The sequence below is a fragment of the Eumetopias jubatus genome, unplaced genomic scaffold, assembly GCF_037043125.1.
Source record: "Eumetopias jubatus isolate StellerSeaLion01/CBP00866 unplaced genomic scaffold, mEumJub1_p1.0 scaffold_4, whole genome shotgun sequence".
In the NCBI taxonomy this organism is placed as follows: Eukaryota; Metazoa; Chordata; class Mammalia; order Carnivora; family Otariidae; genus Eumetopias; species Eumetopias jubatus.
In genome coordinates this window covers 144,128,835-144,153,682 of record NW_028274810.1, presented here as the reverse complement: position 1 = coordinate 144,153,682, position 24,848 = coordinate 144,128,835, and the positions used below count along the sequence as shown (strand labels likewise).

The 24,848-nt window shown below is 41.7% G+C and overlaps 1 long non-coding RNA gene across 4 annotated transcripts in view; it reads right to left on the bottom strand.

Annotated features, from left to right (window-relative positions):
- LOC114215674 (uncharacterized) overlaps positions 1–24,848 on the bottom strand; it is a 105,886-nt gene that overhangs the window by 17,607 nt on the left and 63,431 nt on the right. For 2 of the 4 annotated variants that reach the window (XR_003610607.2, XR_003610609.2), the window contains one exon: positions 3,082–3,660. This is a non-coding gene — a long non-coding RNA (uncharacterized LOC114215674). Of the gene's footprint in view, positions 1–3,081; positions 3,661–16,902; positions 17,163–24,848 lie in introns of those variants that run through there. The other 2 variants (XR_003610608.2, XR_003610612.2) reach the window with 2 other exon arrangements.

Below are 24,848 nucleotides of genomic sequence, written 5' to 3'. Positions count from 1 at the left end.
GTGAATCTCAAAAGCATTATACTAAATGAAATAATCCAGACACAAAAGCTCCTGTTTGATTCCATTACATGATATTCTGAAAAAGTCAGTTTATGGAGATAGAAATTAGATCAGTGGTTGCCAAAAACTGGCAGTAAGAGAAAGGGGACACAAAGGAACTTTTTAAAATTTGTCACGGTTAGGGCCGCCTGGGTGGCTCAGTCGTTAAGCGTCTGCCTTCGGCTCAGGTCATGGTCCCATGGTCCTGGGATCGAGCCCCGCATCGGGCTCCCTGCTCAGCGGGAAGCCTGCTTCTCCCTCTCCCACTCCCCCTGCTTGTGTTCCCTCTCTCGCGGTCTCTCTCTCTCTGTCAAATAAATAAATAAAATCTTAAAAAAAATTGTTGTGGTTAATATGTGACTGTGTATATTTGACAAAACTCATAGAGCTGTATGCCTAATATAATAAACCTGAAAAAATATGTATCCTAAGAAAAAAAAGCCCTTCACCATTCATCCTACTCTCAGAGGTCTCTGAGGGAAGAGAGTTTTTCTGCGTAGCTTGCATTCAGCTAATACTTATTTACTGCTTATTATGTGTCAAGTGTGCATGAATTGTTGGAGACCAAGGCGAGCACGACAATTTGTCTTTGTCTTCAGTATATTAGCTTGAGGGTTAGTTACAACCTGGTCTTATTCCTTTTCTTTTCTAGCCATCTTTACGAAGAGTCAACTAAATGTAATGCCCATATTTCATCTTCCTACAGTCTAGGTTTCCCCCCTCCATTTTAGTAAAATTCCTTTTGGTAGGTGACCAAAGACTTCTAATGGCCAATTCAATGGAGGCTCTTCAGTTCTTACTTTATTTGACGTTCTACTGATATGTGAACTGTTCATTCCATTCTCCCTGCAAACTCTTTCTTTCCTTGATCTAGGAGGCACCACTCTGTCCTGATGTTTGATTTTTCACAGACTTCTACAATGGCTATTCTTCTACCCAGTAATTTTCAGTGTTCCCCAGCACCCTAATCTCTTAGGGTCTTCTCTCTTCTTCTTCTTCTTCTTTTTATTTTTAGTAGGTTCCATGTGGGGTCTGAACTCAGGACCCTGAGATCAAGACCCAAGCTGAGATCAAGAGTCAGATGCTTAGCTGACTGAGCCACCCAGGAGCCCCTTGGGTCTTCTCTCTTCCTACACCATGTTCTTCTTAGGAAGCTGCCCATACTTTCTCAAGAATTCAACTAATATGTATGTATCTAGCTAGAAATTTTTGTTCATCTATAACAGAGACCCCCAAAATAGTGGCTTCAACAAGGTACAAGTCTGAACACAGGCAGTCTAAGGCTGGTGCAGAAGCTTCATGGTGTCAACAGGGACACAAGTTTCTATCCTTCTGCTCTGGTATCCTTTATTTGAGGATCTCATTTGCAAGGTCCAAGGTGGTCTAATCTGACAGATGGGCCTTCAGCCTAGAGGCTGCAGGAAGCGGGGATGAAGATGAGCACCTGCCCCTCACCCCTGTGCTTTTAAGGACGATTCTTGGAAATTCCACAGAATGCTACAATGAGAATTTAGTCACAAAATCACAACTAGACTGGGATAGAGGGCCCCTTATTTCTGACAGTATATGTCCAGCTAAAACTGGAGGTGCTGGAAAAATCACCACTTGGTAACCATCCTAGTAAATATTGATCTGGATAAGCATCATCAGAGAATGTTCAGTCTGGCGAGGAACGTTTGCTGAAAAGCAGAACACTTATATGGCCTTACAATATTTCCCCACAGATTGCTTATTGGCCACAAAGGGGGAAGTAGTAACTACACAGTGGAGAAACCAGACCAGGTGATCAAGATGAACATAACCAATGAGGAGCAGCCAGACATCATGTGGCCTCCAGGTGTGACCCTGGGAAGGACATGACATTGCTTATGTGGTATTCCATCTGGAAATGCATAACCTGAATCTAATCATGAGAAAACATCAGATAAACCCAAATTAAGAAACAGTCTATAAAAGAACTGACCTGTACTTTTAAAAAAAAAAGTCAATGTCATGAAAGATAATGAAAAGCTGATGAACTGTTCCAGATTAAAAGTGACTAAAGAGACATAACAACCCAGTACAATTCGTGATCCTGAACTGCACCTCCTTCTGCAGGAAAACAAAATGCTATAAAGGACATTACTGGGACATTTGGTTAAATTGGTGGAGAGATTTCAGAGAGAAAATGAACAGGGCCTGATGACTAAGTGTGCTGATCTGTTTTTTTCTCTCTGTCCCCAGGGCCACTACCTTAGTTCAAGTTCTCAGCATCTCTCCCCTCAGCCCTTTTATAGAATTTTCTAAGTAATATAACCAAGTCTTTCATCTTTCGTCTTTCTCTTCCAATCTGTCCTCCATATTGTCACCAGAGTGATTTTTTGAAGCACAGATCTGATTATGGCATATTCCTTGTCTTTGTCCATTCGGGCTGCTCTCACAAAAACACTATAAACTGGATGGCTTATGAACAACAAACATTTCTTTCTCAAAGTTCTTGAGGCTGGAAGTCCAAGATCATAGTGCCAGCAGATTGAGTGCCTAGGGAGAGCCTGTTTCCTCATTGAGGACTATCTTTTCCTCATAACTGCATATGGCAGAAGGGGTGAGGGAACTTTCTTGGCCTCTTTTATAAGGGCACTAATCTCATTCATGAGGACCTGAATCACATGACCTAATCACCTCCCAAAGCTGCCACCTTCTGAAATCATTATGTTGGGGGTTAGGATTTTAACATATTAAATTGGGGGGAGGGACACAAAGATTGAATCTATAGCACTACTAATTAGAAAGCATCTGTGGCTTGTATTGCTTACATTTACCCTGCTGCACAAGACCCTTCTCTATGTGGAGACAGAGCTCCTGTGGGCTGTTTCTCTCCTGCACTCCCATCTCAAATGGCTCTAGTAGGATCAGTCTCTCCACCGTCACAACACAACACCCAGGATGACATATGAGGCCAAGGATGAGATGGAATAAGCCAGCAACATGGAAAGTAATTTTGAAGCTTTTACCTAGTTTTGAAATATAGGCTGGACTATCATCTGAAAGGACACCATTAAATTTTTTTAAAGGAATTAATTTTTCAGAGAAATAAATGTCTACTGTTTGTGCCAACTCAAAGGAAAGGGCAAATGAAGATGGGCTTGTTGGCTGACTTCCATTCTAAAATTTCCTGTGAGGCTATTAGATGCAGCCAGCTAAGGATCTCATTATCTTGGTCAGAATTATTCTATCAACAGTCCTTTTTTTTTCTGTCACAGCTGGTGCTGAGAGCCATATGTCATAAAACTCCCTGTACTCCCAAAGTTTAAAGCCCTTGCTCAATGGAAAATAAATCACTGTTGTTGAATCAAGTGACCCATGGGGTTCCCCAAAGAATTTTCCTTCGTATTTTATAGTTACATGGTGAAAAACCCATGATTTTTCTTACCCGTGTGGCTTTTTGCCCATTTCCCATCTGCTTACTCCTATAATTTTTCCAAAATGTTACTCCATCAATCTGTTCAATAAACAAAGATTGCTTACCTCACTTGCTCTCAGGAATAAGGAAGCTTCACAGGAATTGCATTTAGTGATGAGTTGACACAATTCTTTTCCTCTGGACTTATCAAATAAGATGACCAGTGAACAAATACTTGTCTAGAATTGAAGACAGAAGATCCAGCTATTATATATTAACATCTAGTCTACAGGACACAATAATATAGTCAAACGTACATTTTTAAGGCATCAGCTTTAATTATTATTAAGCATTCTCTTAAAAGTCAAGGGTATATTAACTTAAAGAATAGTGGGAGAGGATTGGGACTACAATTGTGATTTGCTGGGTGAAGATTATTCTTTCTGTACCATGTATTCTGTCAAGTCAAGTAAAATTGTAATTTGTGGCCAAACACCACGCTCATCTCCACATAGGAGAGATGGTTTACAGAACTCCTAATAGCTTTGTGTTCCAGAGGGATTCTACTACGTTATTTTATAACTAACCGATGTGTTTGGTATGCCTCTATTTCTACTTTGCTCTGTGAATTACAAAAGTCACTTACCTTGTATTCTTGGAGTAAGTGAAGTAATATATTATCTGTGTCAACAGCAGTTTCTAAGCCACAGATCCATGTAATCTAAGTTTTATCCCTAGACGCTTACATCATCCAAGATTTACAATTAGAGTCCAGAAAATTGATGAAGAAAATCTGAGTTATTCTCTTACTTTCCCAGAGAATACTACTAGCTCATCAATATTTATGCAAGTTTCCAAAGAATTGCCCCAAATCGTATGTGTTAGATACTCCCAGATACAACAAATTAGTGATTACTCTTTTAGAAGATTTTTTTATTATGTTATGTTAATCACCATACATTACATCATTAGTTTTTGATGTAGTGTTCCATGATTCATTGTTTGTGTATAACACCCAGTGCTCCATGCAGTATGTGCCCTCTTTAATACCCATCACCAGGCTAACCCATCCCCCCACCCCCCTCCCCTCTAGAACCCTCAGTTTGTTTCTCAGAGTCCATAGTCTCTCATGGCTCGTCTCCCCCTCTGATTTCCCCCCCTTCATTCTTCCTCTTCTTCTATCTTCTTCTTCTTCTTCTTCTTCTTCTTCTTCTTCTTCTTCTTCTTCTTTTTAAACATATAATGTATTCTTTGTTTCAGAGGTACAGGTCTGTGATTCAACAGTCTTACACAATTCACAGCACTCACCATAGCACATACCCTCCCCAATGTCTATCACCCAGCCACCCCATCCCTCCCACCCCACCCCCACTCCAGCAACACTCAGTTTGTTTCCTGAGATTAAGAATTCCTCATATCAGTGAGGTCATATGATACATGTCTTTCTCTGATTGACTTATTTTAGTGATTACTCTTTTAATGGGATAGATAATATCACCCTACCCATCTCACTTAAGGCTTGTGAGAATCTTATGAAGTAATTTACAGGAAAATGCATGAAGTGTTATTCTAACATTAAATACTGTTATTAAAAATAACAGTTTCTTAAGTTACACATATGATCGGAGAATTATAAATCTTGAGAAACCATGTAATATTATTTTCTGATAATAGGCAGACATATATTCTGTTCACAAACCAGGAGGTGTAGGTTCCAAAGCTTGGTCATTCCTTGCCAAAGTGAAATCAACTGAGCTTGGAAACCTGTCTTAAGGTGAGCCTTCTCGGGACTGGACTTCAACTATCTGAGTTATCCCACTGCCAAGGCCTTATTTCAAGTTTCTGGGGGGGGGGCACCTTTTATTAAGCCCTTATTTGATCTCTTCTCAAAAATAACAGCCAATGGCTGCAACAGACTCAGCACTGGAAGGAAGAGGGGTGGGGGAGGACTCCTGTGTTCAGCATAGCTGTGTGGTCGTTTAAGGCTGGGTCCAATCTGACTGGTCAGAGCCTGTGTAAGACATACTAGGAAGTAGAGTCATTGCAATTATCATCCCTATTTTAAAAATTAGGGAATCGAGAGGTTAACTAACGTTCTCAAAGTCATATAGCTAGTTAGTATTGCCGCCAGCGTTTGAACTCAGTCTGTCTCCAGGCTCTATGTCTTAACCTTGACACTATTGACAAGTAGTTGAGTGCAAGGCCTGCAGAAAAGTCATAGCCAGGATATGTGGGGGAATCAGATGAATGGAGAGGGTACAAAGGGGATATGGCAGAACCCCAGAGGCAACTTTGTCTGCCCTCCCCCTGGAAAAGGCCTGGGTGGAATACTGGTGACTGAATATGTATTCAAGGAGCATTCGAACCAGATGGGACCTTGAGAAATAGCCTGACGTCTTCCTTTTACAGATGAAGAAAATGCAGTACCAGAGAGGTTATATGAATTGCCTAGGCACACTGCTCGTTCATTAATTTAATCATTTAGTCAAGTATTGTACTAGGTGCTAGGAAAACAAATAAAATTATGAAACAGCTAAAAAACTAGAAAAGACACATGAGCAAAATGTGTGAGAATCAAGAGACTCTCCAGGGGAGTCCGTGAAGGCTTCCCAGAAGAGCTGGGATTTGGGCTGAGTCTCGAAAGATGAGCAGGAGTTTGCCAGAGGAGAATGAGAGGAAGATCATTCCAGGCAGGTCCAGCTGGTTGGTGGCCGAACACAGTCTAAACCCCTGTATGCTGACCCAGTCCAGCACTCATCTATCCATACTGCAGGGAAAGAAATCCTCAGTCTTGGGAAGATTCTTGACAGGAATCTGGAGAATATATCAGGAAAATATATACAATTGGTGGTACTTGTGAAAATCTTAAATCATTTCTACTTTCCAAATGCAAAGATTTCACATCTCTTACTACTGACTTAATTATAACTTGCATCTAAATTGTAAATTGTATCTAAATTACATATAGAAGATATTTTAATATATCTCTTTTTTTCCATTTTAAAACCACAGAGATAATTTACTGTACAACTGTCTCAAATTACTTTTATAGGTTTTTTTTTTTTTGCTTAAAGATTTCATGGGAAAATTGTTTTTTTACGGTTCTTTTGAACTTCATATATGATTGGTGAGAGTGACCACTATTTTTCAATTCCAATCTCTGTTTGGCAAAGCATTTCTTAACATTTCCTTCTAAGAAAGATAATATATTTTATTTTCTGCTAGGATCCTAACTCTCTTAAGAAAGTATGACTGGCTAGAGCCTCCAGGATTCAGTCTCCTTAGTCTTGACTAGTTGCAAAAATATATGTAAAATTCATGGACTTTGTTGTTTTTTAATTAAATGATGATTTTCTTCCAAGTTGTTGTTTTCTTTACCTAAAATAGTAACTGATTTGGTTAACTGTGTTTTGAGTATGTGTTAAGCTTAAACCCTGACAAGGTCTCCTGACAAAGGGGGTAAATTGGAAGTCAAGACCAGCCTGAGCCTTGCAAGGCTCAGAAAATGAAGACTTCTCTTGCTTCACACATAGTGGCCAGTTGGGCCAGTAGTCCTTTTGGTTACCCAAACACAGGGTTGGTCTTTTGTGAGAATGTAGAAAAACTTAGAATACCAATTCCAGTTCAATGTTTGCCTTCTAGAGGAAGGCTTATCACTCAGGGCTGGGTTCTTTTTTTTTTTTTTAAGATTTTATTTATTTGTCGGGGGGGGGGCACAAGCAGTGACAAGCAGAGGGAGAAGCAAGCCCCCTGCTGAGCAAGGAGCCTGATGCAGGAACTCAATCCCAGAATACCAGGATCATGATCTGAGCCGAAGGCAGATGCTTAACTGACCGAGCTACCCAGGCATCCCAAGGGCTGGGTTCTAGTTACACCCACTAAATTAGCTTTGAACCCATGGGTAAGCCAGACTTGGACCCAGACAGTCTGACCCCAGGACCCTTGCTCATAACCATCAAGGTGTGTGGACTCCCACTGTGCACCTCTGCTTCCAGCCTAAATTTACAAGTCAAATCACATGATAGCCCTGGTGCCCTGAATTTCCCGTGCTTGTTGTCTGCCTCCCACCTCCCCATGAAGTAAAGAACTCTTCTTCCCTGGCTGTTTCCAGCAATTTGCTAAGGTAAGGGATGGGGGGACAAAAGTGCTCACATACTTGCTTTTTGGCAGTGTCCAGCCTGTTCCTCCTCTTCTGTTCCTATTCCCATCATCAATGTTTACTGTCTGGGGAGATGCTTAAAGTTGCCTCATGATTATCTCAGACCATGGTGTCTTCCAAAGAGTGTTATAAGAAGCAGCATATACTTGTATAGCATTCACTATGTTCTAGACACTGTTCTAAGGGCCTGGCACGTATAATTCATTTGAGCCTCTAAACAGCCTGGTGAGGTAGATACTATGTTATCCCTCCCTTTTATAGATGAGGAAACTGAGGTATGGAAAGGCTAAGTAACGTGTTCAACATCCAGGAGCAGAGAATAATGAAGCTAGTCTGACTTCGGTGCCCTTGGTCTTAAGCACATAGGTATATTGCTAACGTTCCAAGACATGTTCCCAATGCGTCCAATAGTTGAGGTGAATGAATGGCTCTGGGCTCCTTTCATTAGTGACAAGAAGGGCTTGCTCCCAGTTGGGGCTACACTCGGTCCTCTCAACCCCAGGTACCATCTGTGCTCAGATTTTCTCAAACACTTTGATGGAAACAACTCCTTGGTTTTCTTGAGTAAATGTTTCCTAAGGAATATTCATGTTTCCATAAGCACAGGCAATGGTTTGCCTGCACTTAGGTCAGTGTCCTACACAGAAAACCCAAAAGCAAAGATAAGTAAAGTCTGTAATGATGCAGCTGCCTATTGTGTACAAAGCATTTCATGTTCATTTATTCATTTTCTCCCCAATAAATATTGATTGAGCATCTGCTCTGCACTCTGGCGATATGGTGGTAACCAAACAGCCCACATTCCTGCCTCCATGAAAGTCATATTCTTCAACGGAGCACTTCAGCTCCTTCGAGTCGTGCCTCAACCGTGTCCACATTAGAAGAGGGTCTGTGCTCCACATTTGAATAATTAAATGGCCCCACGGCCACTTTCATGGGCCTGCAACCTGTGTAGCTCCTTGGGGTCCCATGCTTAGAAGCAGTGTTTGTCTCAATGCTCTGCTGTCATCACTTTGGATTTCTTATGACTTTATGAACAAGGGTCCTGCATTTTTATTTTGTACTGGGCTCTACAAATTATGTAGCTGGTCCTGACTGGCCCTTTAGATCCTCTGGCCTATGAAATTGAAAACTGCTTGCCCTCTTGAAATGGGGTTGTTTCTCCGTTCACATGTCAGTGATCTCTGGTTTAGGTTTCCATCAAAAATCAAACTCAAGGGGCCCCTGGGTGGCTCAGTCATTAAGTGTCTGCCTTCGGCTCAGGTCATGATCCCAGGGTCCTGGGATCGAGCCCCGAATCGGGCTCCCTGCTCGGCAAGAAGCCTGCTTCTCCTTCTCCCACTCCGCCTGCTTGTGTTCCCTCTCTCGCTGTGTCTCTCTCTGTCAAATAAATACATTTAAAAAATCTTAAAAAAAAATCAAACTCCAGGTCCCAAGATGATGGCCACAGGGTTACTTCCTCCTTCCCCATCTCACTCCAGAAATCACTGTGTTTTGCTGGGCATCAGTTGGTTCCTGTAACTCTGACAACAAAGATCAATTGAAGACATGAACTTGGATTGGCTATTGACTAATAATAAAATAAGGCCAAACTCAAGGAATAGCATCTCACCCCAAACCATTGGCTTAATATCTTTTGGCATGTGTCATCTTCCCACCTGCAATCATTTATTCTTTCTTCTTCTCGTTCTTAGATAGTGATGGGGGTGCTGAGCTCTTTGTCCCTTGGATACCACATGGGACTGAGGAGATATGACAGAACTGAAAAGAGAGATACCTGTGACCCTGCTTTTAGCCAGATTGTGATATAGGTGACTGGACTCTAGATTTTTCCATGACCTTTATACCTCCTCATTGTCCACAACCCATTTGCTCTTTTTCCTTTCTTAAAACTTGCTCTGTGGAAAGTGGAAAAGAGATACAATCAACTAAGTTTCATCAAAATGCAAATGACTGGTAAGACTTAATATGTACTTCCTCTCATGATATTTCACTTTTAATTTCGTATAAACCCCATTTGATAATATTCAAGGATGAAGAGCTGATAGGATTCTATGCCAGTGAGTGGGTGCTAGAGGCTGTGTGGGGAACGATGGGGAGAAGATGAGAGAGGAAGAGAGAAGAAATCTTTCCACTGACTCTTAGGAGTGGTCCTGAAAGACCTTTCTGCCTCAAATAAAATGGAATTGCTCTGCCTTTTTGAATCTGTAGGTTGTATGCCAGGTGGAAAAGGTAAACTGAAAACTATGTCGTAGACCTCAAAGCCCAAAGAAATAAATAAATGTTTCAAATGGTGATGGCGGCATAAACATCTCTCTGAATTAGCATGGAAGGAGATTGGTCCTGTCAGCGCCCTAGTTCACACTCCTGTGATGCTCTGTTCTGACTCAGATTTTCTTGGAGTGGGGGCAAGTCTATCCACAGTCCTCTCGTTTCCCTTCCCGATGAGCCCCTTTGTTGCCGGCTGGCAAATTATGTCTCCATGTTGCCGTTGGTCTTCTGGCAGCTGTGCCTGCAATTTTGAATAAAAAACTAGCACAAAGTTGTTGACTACGATGGACCAGTAGTCTAAGAATATACATCACAGAGAGACAGGCGTGTTCAGTTAATTCAATGGAGTCAGCTCCTGGGAGTGAATGCATTGGAGTACCGTGACATCTTTTTTTTTTTTTTTGTAATTTTATTTATTTATTTGACAGAGAGAGACACAGCGAGAGAGGGAACACAAACGGGGGGAAGGAGAGAGGGAGAAGCAGGCTTCCCGCTGAGCAGGGAGCCCGATGCGGGGCTCGATCCCAGGACCCCGTGATCATGACCTGAGCCAATCGCTTAACGATTGAGCCACCCAGGCGCCCCTACTGTGATATCTTCTGCCATGATTTTTTGTGTAAATTTAGGTGAAGTGCAACTATAATGAGAGACTCTGAAAGAGAGGGTCGATGTCATCGGACTGGATTTGTCCTTTGAGCTTTGGAAAGAGCCTCTGGGGGGGGACCAGAGGAAGCAGCTGGAAGGAGAAAAGGGAGCAGCAGATGGTAGAGTACTGGAGTTGATTTGGGGGGCCAAATCATCCCCTTCCAGAGAAGTGAAGCAGGGTACACAGGACCAGATAAGATGGCTCTGAGAAGCCTGACCCCTGTCCGGGGGTGGGGGGGGAGCCTGGACTCCCCATGAAGAATGGGGTGGCATCCTGAGAGTCAGGGGTGGGTGGCCTTACATCATCTATTGGACACAGTATTTGGTAATAAAAAGAGGCTGAAAGTCATAGATTTGCCTTTTAGGGCTAATAGAGAGAGGCAAATGGTAAAATATGGATAAGCATCAAAAGACAGATGCCAAGTGACAGTATTAAAACCTCATGTACTCTTTGGGGGCATCCTAGGTTCTCATTCCTGAGTGGAACTACAGGCATATTTCTTCTCACTGGGCCAGAAAGCAGAGGTTTGGTGGCAGAACACCTAGAAGGTGGTCTGTCAATGAAGCAGAGAAGACCAGCAGTTTGTGCATGGCAGGAAAAAAAGAAAAGCTTCCCTGGGGTTGGCATGTTCATTAGACAGGAATATAGGGGCGTGTGGGGTAGGGTGGGGGGCTAGGCATGGATTGTTGGGGAGGTACAGAGTCCATATACACTTAAAAGTTAAATGGACCTCACCTTTAAGACCTGGATGTGTGGAGCCTCGCGCTGAGGCACAGGTCAGTTTGGATTGAGTTTTTTCACAATTTTTCACAAAATTGGAAAACCTATTCCACTAATATTTTGGGGAGAAATCATACTATCGCCAGTCTGTTGATCTGAGAAACATCTATTATGTAATCTTTTACTATATCTTTTTATTGCCAAATGAGAATGACCAACTCAAACCTTCCTCCTAAGACAATGTATAAAAAATGCTTAGCAGAAATTTGTTGCCTAGAAACAATTTCCATACATTTAAAAGCTCCCGTGTAATTAAACCACAAATCAAAACTTGCCCCCTTGTGTCAAAAAGGAGAGCCTCCTGGGCATGCAAGATGGAAAGAGGACTATTGCCATCACTCTCCATGAAGTGATTGGGACTCGGACAAGGTATTTTGGGAGAAGAACTACCAGAATTGGGTGATTAGCCACATATGGGGGTGAGGGAGAGAGAAAGCAGAAAGAAGAGCCAGTTTGGGGGAGAAATAATGAATTTTGTTGCAGACATGACACGGCCAAGCTTTCGTCATGTGGGAGCATCCAGCAAGCCTGAAGGGAGATGGGGACTGAAGCTACAAATGGGGGTCCTTCGCTTAGAAAGTGGTCGCTGAAGTCATGAGGGTGGGTGAGTCCATGAGGCAAGAGTAGGGAGTCAAAGAGGAGGTTGGAGGTCAGGACACTAGAGATGGCAGCCATTGGGGGTGGAAGGAAAAAGAAATGCAGACAAAGAGTGCTGGGAATGAGGACTGAGAAGTGAGAGAAAAACCATACTGTTGCTATGTCTCAGGAGTGGAGAAAGAAAAATGATCGAGAGCATCAAGTGACCAGTTGACCGACGAGGAAAGAAGTTCTTAGACTTGGCAAATGGAACTCATAGATGAAATTTAAGGCTACAGCTTCATTATATTCCTGAGAATGGAAGCCAGATTACAGGGGTGGAGGCATGACTGATTGTGGAGAAAGTCTGTGAGGATTTTCTTTTGTGAAGTTTGATTTGAAATTCCAGTGCCAAAAGGCAAAGATGAAAGGTCTGAGTCATTGACGCAAAATTGGGTTTATTAGGAAGGCACTGGGGGCCTGTGGAAGGCAGTAAGTGAGACAGAGAAAGGCAGGAGAGGTTTGTCAATGCTTTTTTTTTTTTTTTTTTTTTGCAAGCCTATGCAGTTTTCACAGCCTTCTCTTATACAGTTCCTTATTTTTTCCTTCCCAGAAGCCCCGGAAGGCAGGCATCAGCATTTCGGTCCTACACACGAGGGCACTGAACCTCTGTGAGGTTGTGGCTTGCCCCAGGGATGTCACAGCTGATGTGTGGGAATCAAATCCTGTGTCCTTGTTCTCCGTATTCTGAGATGTTTCAATTTACAGTTAATGAGAGTCTTTCGGGCAAAGGACTTGGATTCTGGGCTTCAGGGTTCCTGTATTTGGCTCAAGTTGATTGGGATATATGGTTACTTCTCGGGGATAATTATTCCATGCTTGTTTTGGTGAGGAGGGTGGAGGATAGGTCAAAAGTCAGCTGGATTAGTGTGGCTCAGACATGGGAGGTAAAGTGCATTTACTTTTTCTTACCGCGGAGCATAGTGAGACTAGCAGCTCTGGGCAGACTCTCGGGAGGCTTAAGTAGAACTGAAGAGGACCGGTAAGTACCAACAATGCTGGAGTCCAGAGCGCTTAAGGGTACAAAGAACAGGCAAGTCCTCATCAAGCAACAGGACAGAGTTACCATATAAATAGACACAATCACTACCATAATTGCAAAATTGCCCCAAAGAAATAGTCATTTAAGGGTTGTTTTGGCAGTGTTTGGCCCATAGTTTTAGTTCTAAATGAGTGGATGTTAGTTGAATAAAATTACTGAATGAATGATGGCTAATGAAAATATTCTTGAATGAAATGAATTCAGTGGGAGTTCAAGAAGAAAAAGTGTAGAATGTGTATGTGTGTGTATGTTGGGGAGATTTTCTCTAGGGACCTGGGCAGCTGGGACCAAGACCTCGGGGTGGCGGAGTGTAGAACATACGTAGGAAGGCGGCTTGGTGGAGATGCTACCCGAGGTTTTGGTAAGTGAGCCATGGAAGGGAGCGATCTGAAAGATCAGTAACCAGCTAGTTGCCACATTTTCTTCTTTTTCACATCTTTGAGGGAAGCTCATGGGCACACACCTTGTTCAGGGCTAAGACTACCGTCTGCAAACTGTTGTTTGCAGTTGGAATTTTAATCCCAGCACACCTCCAAGCTAATTCACCTGGCTTTTTTTTTTTTTTTAAGATTTTAATTTATTTATTTGAGAGAGTGGGGGGGGTTAGGGGTGGGGCAGGGAGAGTACAAGCAGGAGGGAGGGGCAGAGGGAGAGGGAGAAGCAGGCTCTCCACTGAGCAGGAAGCCGGATGCGGGGCTCGATCCCAGGACCCTGGGATTATGACCTGAGCCAAAAGCAGACGCTTAACTGACTGAGCCACCCAAGCACCCTTGCCCAGCTCTTCTGATGCAGCTTTTACCCCACTTCCCAGTCCTGGTATCCTACAAAAACCTTGGCACAGAGTGAGAGAGATGAGGCTCTGACCTCATATACAGGAAACTTTGAGAGTAAGTGGAACCATTGTTTTCTGAAAAGATGGTACTTTATGCAGTTAATAAGGCACAAAATACTCAGTTTTTGAATGTTAGTCGAGCAAAACCCAAGAGCCTAATTTTACAACAAAAGAGCAAAGAAACTTCAGCTCATTACAAAGCATGGGCTGTTACTCCCTTACCCTTTTGTGTCCTGTTTAACAGATATATATTGCCTTTTGTTTTGTGGAGACAAAAATGAATGCTACTGGAATCTTTCCTAACCTCATATATATTTCAATTTTCCCCACCAGATTAGCTTAATGGAAATAGAAACAAAAGAAAAAGGTACGTTTTTTTACATGACACAGGAATTCTAATGGCAATTACATATCAAAGTGGATGTTGAAGGTATTTATATTTCATCTTGATGTCAAGTTTCTTTGTTTATACTACTCAGAGAAATGTTTATGGGATGTGTTAATATATGGTCTTCTCTGATTGCATTGTTTTTCTATTGATAAAATTCTAGAGCATACAAAAGGATAACAAATGCCTGTTGAACTTGAGTGGGAGGGGGTTTTAATCTATGATGACTTGCTCTACTTTATAACCTCTCATATTTTGTCAAGCCAGGCTTTGAGTGTAGGCTGATTATATTGTTTAGTTCTGCCAAAACATACATCAATTTAGAGTGAAACATTAAGTTACTTTTCCACCATAGTTCTTTGCTTAGAATATCTATCTAGTAGTATATAAATTGGGTTTCTAGATAAATGGACTCCATGTATTCAAGGATGCAGTAGGGCGTAGTGCAGTGGTTAAGGGAATGAATAGTGCGGGGTTAGAAATAGAGGTTCTGGAGTTAGATCCTAAGTTCAGATCCCAACTCTGCTGTTCACTATTGGGGTTCCCTATTGGGGTTCTTGGATGAATCAGTTTATCTGTGCATATAAGAATACTTGCCTTAGAGGGTAATTGTAAGGATCAAATGAGTTAAGACATATGAAATACTTAGAAAAAGTCTGGTCCTTAATAAATATTCAATTATTGTAAACTATTATTGAAGGGCTTGGTTTTATTTAATTGTGACAGATCCACCATTTATGATTCTCTGAATTTTTTTTTAGTAACATCTTTGCTGAGATATAATTCAATACCACATTTCACATAACATAAAATTCACTTTTTTTTTCTCATTTCGTGATATATCTGCAGGAAAGTCTATCATCATTATCTATCTATTTGGATAGCCTTAAGCTTAAGCGTTGCCTTCAAGGAAGGAGGGGATAATCTCAGGAGTACTGTGAAGGAGTCTTCCCTGTTAGCTAAGGACAGGATAATACTGTGCTAATTTTAATATGCCTTATAAGAATTTTTGCCCTTTGGGGGCACCTGGGTGGCTCAGTTGGTTAAGCATCTGCCTTTGGCTCAGGTCATGATCTCAGGGTCCTGGATCGAGCCCCACGTCAGGATCCTTGCTCAGAGGGGAGTCTGCTTCTCCCTCTCCCTCTGCCCCTCCCCCTGCTCATGCTCTCTCTCTCTCTCTCAAATAAATAAATAAAATCTTTAAAAAATAATTTTTGCCCTCTGGTTTTACGTTGTGGATATTGAATATATGAGTTCTATGGGATTTTGTGGTAATACTGTATATGATTTGTACCATTACTGGGAGGATAAAGTACAAATTAAGCAATGTGAACTATTTCCTGAATGATTCAAAAATAGCCAGTTTGAAAAATGTTCACCTAATTATTTTCATGAAATTTCTTGCCTCTAAGTTAGGGGTTAGCCTACAGAGAGACTTACCTTTCCATGTCCATGCAAACTGTCCTCTGAGCATTTGAAATATTTAAAGTCTAGACATTGCTTTATACATTTGGAGTACCTAATATCATTGATAATCAGTATTTCAAATGCTGCCTGTCCTTCTGGTGACTCAGGAGAAAATGTTATTTTCAAGGTCTTAATTTGTACAGTAGGCAAAATTATGCCTCCTCAAATATGTCCACTTCCTGACCCCTGGGAACCATGGAACATGGTACTTTACCTGGCAAAGGGGGAGTAGATTGCAGAGGTAAGGAATTAAGGTTGCCAATCAGTCAACTTCAACACAGAAAAATTCTTCTGGATTATCCATATGGACCCAATGTAATCACAAGTGTCCTTAAAAGCAGAAGAGGGAGGCATGAGAGGAGGGGGTCGGAGAGAGAAATGTGACAACAGAAGTGAGTCAGTATAATGGGATGTAAGAAAGGGAGGGCCTACCATTGCTGGCTTTGTAGATGGAGGAAGACGACCAGAGCCTAGGAATGCGGGCAGCCTCTAGAAACTGGAAAAGGCAGGGAAAGGGATTCTCCCTCTAGAACTTCTACAAGGGAACCCAGCCCAGCCAACACCTTGATTTTAGCCCAGGGAGACCCATTTTGGACTGCTGACCTTCAGGACTGTAAGATAATACATTTGCATTGTTGAAGTCACCAAGTTTGTGTGAGCCTTTAATATATTCATCTGTTATAACTCTCCAAGAGATAGCATTCAGCAATTCCCAGTTTTTTTTTTTTAGCAGCAAATAGAAAATTAATATAATTTGTAAATGTTCCATACATTCGGACTGGTACTGAATAGTCCAGTTTTTCCTAGTGGGTACCATTCTACCATTCTAGCCTTTTGAATGTGAAGAAGAGAATTTTATATATATATACATATATATATATATATATCTGGCAAGGTTTATGAATCTACCTTCTGCCCCAGGGCCACAGCCAGCAATCCCTTTGATATTTGTTTCTTCACCTGTCCAAATCCCATCAATTAACAGCCCTTTTCCAGTGTCTGATGCTATTTTTCACATCGGCACATCTGTATAAACTGCACAAGGACGGGCGCCTGGGTGGGTCAGTCGTTAAGCGACTGCCTTCGGCTCAGGTCATGATCCTAGAGTCCGGGGAACAAGTCCCACAACAGGCTCCCTGCTCAGCAGGGAGTCTGCTTCTCCCTCTGACCCTCCCCCTTCTCATGCTCTCTCTCTCTATCTCATTCTCTCTCTCAAATAAATAAAATCTTAAAAAAAAAACTGCACAAGGACACCGAATGTTAAATTATTTTAAATTTATTTGCCAAGTGTCACTTATTCTCCAAGGATGTTTTTGGTCTCTTTTGCTAACACAGAGGACATTTTGTGATGTCTTGGTGAAAGAGAAACTTCCTTTGTCCTCTTTCTGGGCAAAGCTCCTTCCCCTACTGTCATGCTGAGGTAGCAGGGGATGCTTGGTCTCCCCACGGTTACTGACCTTGACACCACTGTGTGGCACAAGGGTGTGCAGTGATCCAGGGCTCCCCTGGTACTTTCGAACCTGGGGACCAAGAGCAAAGGTTTCAGTCTCTCAGGTGGTGAAGTAGTGAAATACTAGGTACAGGAGCAGCAAGGGGAGGCATCATCTGAGAGGCTAAGACTGAAGAGAGAAGCAAGGAAAGTGAGTGAGCAAGAGAGTACAAGAAGAGGAAAACCTCACAGAGTCTGAGTTGTTGGCACCACTTATACTCGAGGCACAACTGAATTACAGACCCTCCCCAAGTTTATTTATGTGAGCACATGAGATTTTTGGGGGTCTTGTTTTGTTTTGCTGAACTTAGTTTGAGTTGGTTAGGTTTCATTCAGCTAGGTTTCAGTCTGGAAGGGAAAGGATCTTGATAGAATACTTGATGGAAAAGAGATAGAGTCCAGGGAGCTCAAGTTTGATCTTCCTTCTATGAGTCAGAGGTTCCCTATGTGCTAAAAAGACCATCAAATAATTGATAAGTCACTGTTGCACATTTCTTAGAATGTTTACAGGATCCTTCCATAAGTCGTTATTATCCTGATGTCTCGTGTTTAATGATTCTCAAAGAGTGTGTCACAGAACCATTTTTACTAAAAATGACCGACGAAGGAAATACAGTAATGAGGGTACAGAAACTAGGAAATGCTGTTATCTCTTCGAGACTCATAATAATATAGAACATATGAAAGAGTCTAAGAAGCCTTGCATTAAGTAAAACTTTAGTCAGATAGTTTACAAAAATAATTAATGGAATTTAGATGTATGAAAAAAAGCTCAACTTCACTTATAATAAGTAAACACAAATTTAAACACACTATTTTAACCAATTAGATTGGCAAATATAAAAAAATTATGTGACTACACTGCTTTGGATAGGATATGAGGAAACAGGAATTTGCGTGCACGTTGATGGCGGTATAAACTGTTGTATCATCTTTGGAGGACAACTGACAATATTTATGATAAAAATGCACACACGGGCGCCTGGCTGGTTCAGTCGGTGGAGCGTGCAACTCTTGATCTTGGGGTTGTGATTTCGAGCCCCACATGGATGTAGAGATTACTTAAAGAAATAGAATAAAATCTTAAAAAAAATACACACACAATTTGACCCCTCCCTTCTCCTTATAGAATGTTATTTTATAGATATGCTTCTGCATTTGTGCAATAGTATTCATTTAAGCTTTTTTTTTTCCTAGTAAAAGACTTGAAATGACCTGAATGACCAGCATTGCACAGGTTATATAAATCATGATTCATCCATATAGCAGAAGACTATGTGGCCATTAAAAAAATGAGATAGATCTAAAACAGAGTTTCTCAATGGCAGTACTGTTGTTGTTTCAGGCTAGATAATCCATCATTGCAGGAGGCTGTCCTGTGCATGTAGGATGTTTAGCAGTATCCCTGGACTCTAAGTCGTCAGTAGCACCCACAGCAAAATGTCTCCAGATTTCACCCCTGGTTGACCACTACTGATCTAAATGAACTAATATTTCCCCTAAGTTATATTTAAGTGAACAAAGGAAGATGCAGAAGTGGGTATAATATGCTATCATTTGTGTAAGCTATTTACCTATAGCTACCTATATCTTGATTAAATAAGAGACATAGGGGCGCCTGGGTGGTGCAGTTGGTTAAGCGTTCAACTCTTGGTTTCGGCTCAGGTTGTGATCTCAGGGTCATGAGATCAAGCCCTGCGTCAGGCTCTGCACTCAGCAGAGTCTGCTTGAGTTTCTCCCTCTCTCTCTGCCCCTCTGCCCCGCTCTCTCTCTCTCTAAAATAAATAAATCTTTAAATAAAAGAGGCTTATAAATGTGTACAATGGCTCTGGAAGGATACATAAGAAACTGGTAACAATTCTTAATTCTGTGAAGAATTGGGGGAACAGAAGGTGAAGTGAGAAGAAAGCTTACTTTGCATTCTATGCTCTTTTCTACTATCCAAATTTTTATCCATGTATATGCCTTACTTTTTTAAAGAAGCCTAGAAATCGGTTTAACGTTAACCCAACAGCTCTTAAAATATATAATTTCACAATTTCTTTTCCTCTGAATAACATCCAGAATGTACTTGGGGAAACATTTCCTTGATTCACTTTCATTGTATCATTTTTGAGAATCTAATAGTTTTCTTGTTTGAGTTTAGGAAGTTTAGTTTTAGAAGACTTTGATCTGAGAGGTACAGGGTAGCCCATTTTATGAACTTGACTTAAGCAGAATGACTGTAATTGAGTTCACTTATGCCAACAGACTAAAAGTTTATTAGTCTTGCCTGCCGTCCAAAAAACTCTGCTGATGCAAATAAAGTTGCTCTTTCCATACATACAGCATTCACTTTTAGTTGACCTAACATTTTTTCCTTCCTCTGTCTCCTATAAATCTGACTCCCAGTGGTTTTGCATTGATATTCCCGCATTTGCTTGTATCCTTGCTAAACTCTTTGCTGTTGGAGACTAATGATGGTACTTTCTTATTAAAATAATCATTTATTGAGAGTATAGTAAGTGTCTAGTACTGGAAAAGACAGCTTGTGAGCCCTATTTTTGTGACAACCACCTTGCAAAGGTGATATTCTTGTTCACGTTTTACTGATGAGGAAGCTAAGATTCCGGAAGTGACTTGCCCAAGGTTACTCAACTTTGAAGGGATGGATCTAGGATTCATTTGAAGGGTAACATATGTTACCCTTCAAAAAGCTTGTGCTCTTTCTACTCAAGTCTGATTCCTTAGTCTATTCTGCTGTCTCAGGTCTTCTCTTTCCTCAACAATTCTTTTTCTGCTACTTTAAATGCATCTCAAGCAAGATTTTCCCAATTCCTCAAGGATTGTGCTAAAAACAGTCAGAGGTTGATAAAAATTCTACTAATGTATGCCGTAACAAAGCTGTGTTGTCAAGATTCAAGTCTTATCCCTTATCTTCTGTTACATTTTGAAACAAATTTGCAAGAAAACCCTGAATAGTTTGAGCCTGTTATTATTTTAATCTCCGTTGATGAGATACAACAGCCCAAACTGATTAAATTAGAATGCAATTTGGACTCGACAAACTTACACGTCCAAAGGAATAAAATGTACAATTTTTCACGTATGAGTTCTAAATATTCCAGCTGTCCAAGATACATTTGGGTGTCTGCAGTTATTTGCAAACTGAATTGTCTTTGTTCCCCAGAATAGGGAGGATTTATTCATCTTGCATTAACTAATCTCAACCACATATTCATTGTTCGCAAAAATCTGTGTAACTCTTCAAAGGGCTGAGATACAAATGCCTTTTGTTTAGCAGCAGAGGAAATCAGCTGAGCCTAATGTTAATAGTTTCCTCATCCAGTTACTCTTAACAAGATACACAGTTCATTAAGCTCTTGTTTAAGGCCTTGGGCATAAAATGAGAATTTTTCAGCAATTAGTTTGGCAGAGTTTCTTGCTTTTGAGATCCCTGAAGCAACCAGTTAAAAATCAGCAATGGCTAATTGGATAGTTTCCATTGTGTTTCTTCTCATGTTACTTTATCAGGCCCTTCCTTTAGTCGCTGTCAGCCATTTTAGTCCTCTTTTTAGGTTGCACAAATTAGTGTTTTCCAAAGTACCTTCAGGAGGAAGCTAGTCCCAAGAGGCGTTTTATAATAAAAGAGTTTCATAATCAACTAAGTTTGGGAAATGCTGCATTCTACATCTCCTTTCTGGATGGTTGCAATGTGCATGCACAAAAGAAAGGCTCCACAGGGTCCCACGGTAGAGAAATGTGCATAATCCAGTTTTTCTGAAATTTGTTTGACCAAAGGCCACCCTCTCTTTTTTCTTTGTTTCCTTTTCTTTTTCTTTTTGTTTAAATGTGTGCCATTTCTTTTTTTTTTTTTTTAAGACTTTATTTGTCAGAAGAGAGAGAGAGAGCATAAGGAGGAGTGGCAGGTAGAGGGAGAAGCAGGCTCCCCACTGAGCAAGGAACCCGATGTGGGGCTCGATCCCAGGACCCTGGGATCATGACCTGAGCCAAAGGCAGACACTTCACTGACCGAGCCACCCAGGCTTTCCACTCCCTCTCTTTTTAAATAACACCTATTGAATCTCACAGAGAATTTCCCTTTGGAAAACACTGACTTAGGCGATTGCAGGGTCAAGAGGGCAGTTTATTCCCTAAGTCCTTCTTTTTTTTTTTTAAAGATTTTATTTATATGAGAGAGAGAATGAGAGACAGAGAGCACGAGAGGGAAGAGGGTCAGAGGGAGAAGCAGACCCCCTGCTGAGCAGGGAGCCCGATGCGGGACTCGATCTCGGGACTCCAGGATCATGACCTGAGCCGAAGGCAGTCGCTTAACCAACTGAGGCACCCAGGCGCCCCGTCCCTAAGTCCTTCTTATAGTGAGACCATTGAGAATTTTGGGAGAGGCAAAAGTATGGTGGATTTTTTACAGTTAATAAGTCAATATTGACACATTACTATTAATCCAAGTCCATACTCTATTCAAGTTTCTATATACTTTTTTAAAGATTTTATTTATTTGACAGAGAGAGACACAGCGAGAGAGGGAACACAAGCAGTGGGGAGTGGGAGAGGGAGAAGCAGGCTTCCCGCGGAGCAGGGAGCCCGATGTGGGGCTCGATCCCTGGACCCTGGGATCATGACCTGAGCCAAAGGCAGGCAGATGCTTAATGACTGAGCCACCCAGGTGCCCCAAATTTCTATATTTTTTTTACCTAATAACCTTTTTCTGTTCCAGGGTTCCATCCAGGTACCACATTACATATTTTAAAATTTAAATTCAATTAGCTAACATATAGTACATGATTAGTTTCAGATGTAGAGGTCAGTAATTCATCAGGTGCATATAACACCCACTGCTTATCACATCACGTGCCCTCCTTAATGCCCATCACCCAGTTACCCCATCCCCCCTGCCCACTTCCCCTCTAGCCACCCTCAGTTTATTTCCTAGAGTTAAGAGTCTCTCATGGTTACTCTCCCTCTCTGATGACTTCCCATTCCATTTTCCCCTCCTTTCCCCCATGATCCTCTGTGCTGTTGTATTTAGTTCTTGCGTCTTCTTAGGCTCCTCTTGGCTGTGACAGTTTCTCAAACCAGCCTTACTTTTCATGACCTTGACTGTTTTGAGATGCACTGACTGGAATTACTTAATTTTTCCCTTATCCGTCTTGCTATCTAATTTGTGGCAATGAATCAGGGGGGTGCCTTTTACAGTTTGGCATAAATTTGTGCACTAACTCCCCCAAATTGGGAGTGTGGAATGCCAGAATTGTGTAAGCCAGGAGCACAAGCAAATGCTTAAAGGCACCAGAGTGCAGACAAGCATGGCAAGTGTTTTCCTATTCTTTTTGCTTGGACCGCTTTGCTTTTTGCTTTTCTGCTTTCTCTTTTTTATCTTTTGTTTCTACTAAATGCCTTGGAGGTGAGGAAATGAGATTTTTCAGCTTTTCACATCCCTCTGTGAGTCCTGTTTAGATTAAATCTCTCCCTCTGTATCAAGTGCACACTCAGAAAAAAACAAAGCCCCACGGGACTTGACTTTGGCAAACACTTGCGCTCTTGTGGTCTTCATCTCTGGTCTTTGTGTTAAAGTGGAGAAATGCTTTGCTAGGCTTAGTCTGGTATTTTAACAATCCCTATTCCTGTGCTCAGAAATCTTGCTCAGAGCTCCCCAGGCACAGAGGATAAAACCAGATCTTCTCTGGTATTTACTGTCACCCAGGCTTTTCTATCAATAAAGTTAAGACTTATGTTAATAAAGCGAATGTGCTGGCTTTTTAATTTGTAAAAATGATGCCCGTGTCTTTTTCTCCCCAGCACTTTCCGTGTTAATTATTGCAGTCTTTCAACATTAAGGTTTCCGGGCTACAATTGCAGTTTCTTTCTTTTCCAGGGATCCAGTGACTTCTTTTAGAGAGTTCTGGCTCCTCAGCTTGTTTGTTAGGACAGCCAAATTTTTCCAAGAGTTTTGAGCTCATCTCTGTCAACCGGTCAGTTTCTAAGCTGAGTAAATACTACATTGTGTCAACAACAGTTGCCTGGTTAACAATCATCTGGTCTAACTGGTGTCATTAGCTCTCGTTGCCATCTTGTCAGAACTGTTACGCTTTCTTGAGGAAGACATGGTACGATTGTGCCATTTGTGGGGAAAACAGGGAAACTTATACGTTTCCGTTAATCTTTTCCTGACTTTTAATGGATCTGTTTGTTTGGGACAAATCTATTTAGGACTTTGCATATCCTCCTCACAGCCTCCTTCCTTCTCTTCTCTTGCTCTTTTTTTTTTTTCTCCTCCTCATCCACTTCCACCTTCTCCTTCCTCCTTCCTCTGTACTAAGGTGTGATTAAGTCAAATAAAATAAGAGTGTGAAGCGTGGTGTGCACTTGTCAAGTTCTCAGGGAGTATTTGCAGTTTGTGGATCCAATAGAACTTCTGACCCGAGGCTCTGTCTGGGGACGGGCGGCGGAGGGGGACGGGGCCGAGGTTTGCTGGGGCACTTCTGAGTGAGGCATCTTCCGCCGTTATTTGCTTATACCAGGGACTGGCCAACTTTTCCTGTAAAGGGCCAGATAGGAAATATTTTAGGCTGTGCAGACCATACAGCCTTTGTTGTGACTACGCAGCTCCGTCTTGTCACAGGAAAGCAGCTGTAGATAATATGTAAATGAGTGAGCAGGACTGTCTTCCTTTTTTTTTTTTTTTTTTGGCTGTCTTCCAATAAAACTATTTATGGACAACAATGTTTTATATGATTTTCATTTGTCATGAAATGGTATTCTTTTAAAAAAATTTTCCAAGTATTTAACAATGTAAAAACCAGTCTTCTTTTGTGGGCCATATAAAAACGGGGAGAGACGAATTTAGCCTGCAGGTTCCGGTTTGCTGACCTCCGGCCATGCCAAGAGTTCAAGATCTCCCTAACACTCGCCAACCAACCAGCAACCAAACAGTAAACAGCAACAAGCCATAGGCCGGGTGAAAGGAGAGGAGGGAAGGTATGATGGGGAGGACTGTGTCATCCGGATGGTGAAGGGGAGGGTGCTCCAGGTAGAGGGACAGAGCTCTGTCTGCTGCCTTGAGTCGGCTAAAGCTAGAGGGTGGGGTTGGGTAGGGCTGCACCTCTTGGGCATCTTCACGCTAAAAACATCCGCCCTTTATAAAGTATTCCCTGTGTACGTGAAATTTCTGACTTACTCATACTCTCCCGCGAAGTAGGTGTGATTGGCCCTCTCTCAGAGATACAGAGCTGATGAACACCCTGCTAGAGTCACATAGCTGGAATGTGACAAAACCAGGATTTGAACTGTGGCTTAGCTGACCCAGGGCTACCTTCCTCCCCCCACTCTTTGCTGGTAGGAAAGAGTGCAGAACACGAGGGCAGTTATGGTCCCTATTACCTCACCCTGCTAGAGCTGCCCCAAAACAAGCCTTACGATGCCAAATAAGAGAGAGCTTTTAAAAAAATGGGCCAGTACCTGTAAGGATCAGCAAGCCCTCTGAGCTGCTGACTTCTTCTACTGCCACTTTAAGGAAGGAGGCAAAGAAGATAACAGGAAAGAGCACTTGATATGGACTCCTGGCTCAGTTGTTTACTACTTGTGTGATTTACTTAGCTCCCTGAGCCCCAGTTTCCTTATCTGAAAAATGGGGAATAAGAGAGTCACTGCCTATCAGGCTTCTAAGAATGTAATGAGATGATGCATACAAGCCACTGACCTAGTGCTTATCACTAAG